A 2,534-nucleotide genomic window follows, 5' to 3' on the forward strand; every position below is an offset into this window, starting at 1 on the left:
GCGCTAAATGGCTGGACGTCTTTGAAACTTCACAGAACGTGCGGTCGGAGGCTTGTGTGCTCTGTAAAGTAGGACAGATGGTGATCTGTGGCACCTTTGCCGAAAGCGCACAGTGCTGGTGCACGCAGAAGTGTTTCGGAGTATACCGTCTATCGTAATTGCCGTGGTGCTCCACAGCAGACCACTCCTACGTGTTCGCATGTTGACCCAACGACATCCTCAATTACGATCGCAGTGGACACGAAACCGTCGGGATTCGACCGTCGATCGATGCAAACGTGTCGGCTCCTCGGGCGAATCACATTTTTGCTACACTTGATCGATGGTTGTCTCCAAAAACGGTGTCATCGAGGTGAACGGCGGCTCGAAACGTGCAGCGCTCCACGGACGCCTGTACACTGATAAGTTCGTTTGCAATAGTGTCGGGCACATTCAGTCTGGGGTCTCATGGCATGGAGTAGAACTGTGTTCAGTGATGAGTCTCGCTTCGAACTGAGCCCGGATAACCAGCGGAGACATGTCTGGAGGCTCCCCGGTCTGCGTCGGGATACCAACCTGATTGTCGCCGCCATACGGCCCGACAAGCAGGTGTGATGGTCTGGGGTGGCATTTCTTTTCATATCAGGACTCCTTTGGTTGTTATCTGAGGCACCCTTACAGCACGCCCCGTTTGTTGCCTTTCAAGGCAAGCCACCTTGGGCTTACATTTCAGCAAGATAACACCCGCCCGTACACGGCGAGAGTTTCTGCTGCCTGTCTTCGTGCTTGTAAAACCCTACGTTGTCCAGAAAGGTCACCGGATCTCTCCCCAACTATGAACGTTTTGAGCATTATAGGCAAGACCCTCTTACCAGCTCAAGATTTTGGCGATCTAAAGCGCCATTTAGACACAATTCGGCATAACACCCTTTAAGAGGACATCCAACAACTATCAATCAATGACAACCTGAATAAATTTTTCCTTAAGGTCCAGAGATGGATCAACATTTATTGTCTTGCTCAATTTGTGAAACTCTTTCTCTTGAATAAATCATCCAACTGGTTCAAATGGCTCTGAGCACTATGGGACTTAACATCTGAGATCATCAGTCCCCTAGAACTTAGACTAACTAACCTAAGGACATCACACACATCAATGCCCGAGGCAGGATTCGAAACTGCGACCGTAGCGGTCGCGCTGTTCCGGACTGTAGCGCCTAGAACCGCTCGGCCACTCCGGCCGGCTAAATCATCCATTTTTTATGAAATTGTAATTATTTGTTTCTCTGTGCATGTATATCACATCTATCGATTGCCGTCGCTTTGCGATAATTCCTTCCTGGTCCGTTTCCTTTTTCTTTGTCATAATGTATTTCAGAAATGAAACTTCCTGGCAGATTAAAACTGTGTGCCCGACCGAGACTCGAACTCGGGACCTTTGCCTTTCGAGGGCAAGTGCTCTACCAACTGAGCTACCGAAGCACGACTCACGCCCGGTACTCACAGCTTTACTTCTGCCAGTACCTCGTCTCCTACCTTCCAAACTTTACAGAAGCTCTCCTGCGAACCTGCAGAACTAGCACTCCTGAAAGAAAGGATATTGCGGAGACATGGCTTAGCCACAGCCTGGGGGATGTTTCCAGAATGAGATTTTCACTCTGCAGCGGAGTGTGCGCTGATATGAAACTTCCTGGCAGATTAAAACTATGTGCCCGACCGAGACTCGAACTCGGGACCTTTGCCTTTCGCGGGCAAGTGCTCTACCAACTGAGCTACCGAAGCACGACTCACGCCCGGTACTCACAGCTTTACTTCTGCCAGTACCTCGGCTCCTACCTTCCAAACTTTACAGAAGCTCTCCTGCGAACCTGCAGAACTAGCACTCCTGAAAGAAAGGATATTGCGGAGACATGGCTTAGCCACAGCCTGGGGGATGTTTCCAGAATGAGATTTTCACTCTGCAGCGGAGTGTGCGCTGATATGAAACTTCCTGGCAGATTAAAACTGTGTGCCCGACCGAGACTCGAACTCGGGACCTTTGCCTTTCGCGGGCAAGTGCTCTACCAACTGAGCCACCGAAGCACGACTCACGCCCGGTACTCACAGCTTTACTTCTGCCAGTACCTCGTCTCCTACCTTCCAAACTTTACAGAAGCTCTCCTGCGAACCTGCAGAACTAGCACTCCTGAAAGAAAGGATATTGCGGAGACATGGCTTAGCCACAGCCTGGGGGATGTTTCCAGAATGAGATTTTCACTCTGCAGCGGAGTGTGCGCTGATATGAAACTTCCTGGCAGATTAAAACTGTGTGCCCGACCGAGACTCGAACTCGGGACCTTTGCCTTTCGCGGGCAAGTGCTCTACCAACTGAGCTACCGAAGCACGACTCACGCCCGGTACTCACAGCTTTACTTCTGCCAGTACCTCGTCTCCTACCTTCCAAACTTTACAGAAGCTCTCCTGCGAACCTGCAGAACTAGCACTCCTGAAAGAAAGGATATTGCGGAGACATGGCTTAGCCACAGCCTGGGGGATGTTTCCAGAATGAGATTTTC

General features: G+C 50.5%; 1 non-coding gene across 1 annotated transcript; it reads right to left on the reverse strand.

Moving 5' to 3' along the window:
- Window positions 1-1,387: 1,387 nt before the first annotated feature.
- Trnas-cga (transfer RNA serine (anticodon CGA)) lies at window positions 1,388-1,462 on the reverse strand. The gene has a single exon. It is a non-coding gene; the product is annotated as a tRNA-Ser (tRNA).
- Window positions 1,463-2,534: the final 1,072 nt, after the last annotated feature.

The sequence above is a fragment of the Schistocerca cancellata genome, chromosome 1, assembly GCF_023864275.1.
Source record: "Schistocerca cancellata isolate TAMUIC-IGC-003103 chromosome 1, iqSchCanc2.1, whole genome shotgun sequence".
NCBI classification, from domain to species: domain Eukaryota; kingdom Metazoa; phylum Arthropoda; class Insecta; order Orthoptera; family Acrididae; genus Schistocerca; species Schistocerca cancellata.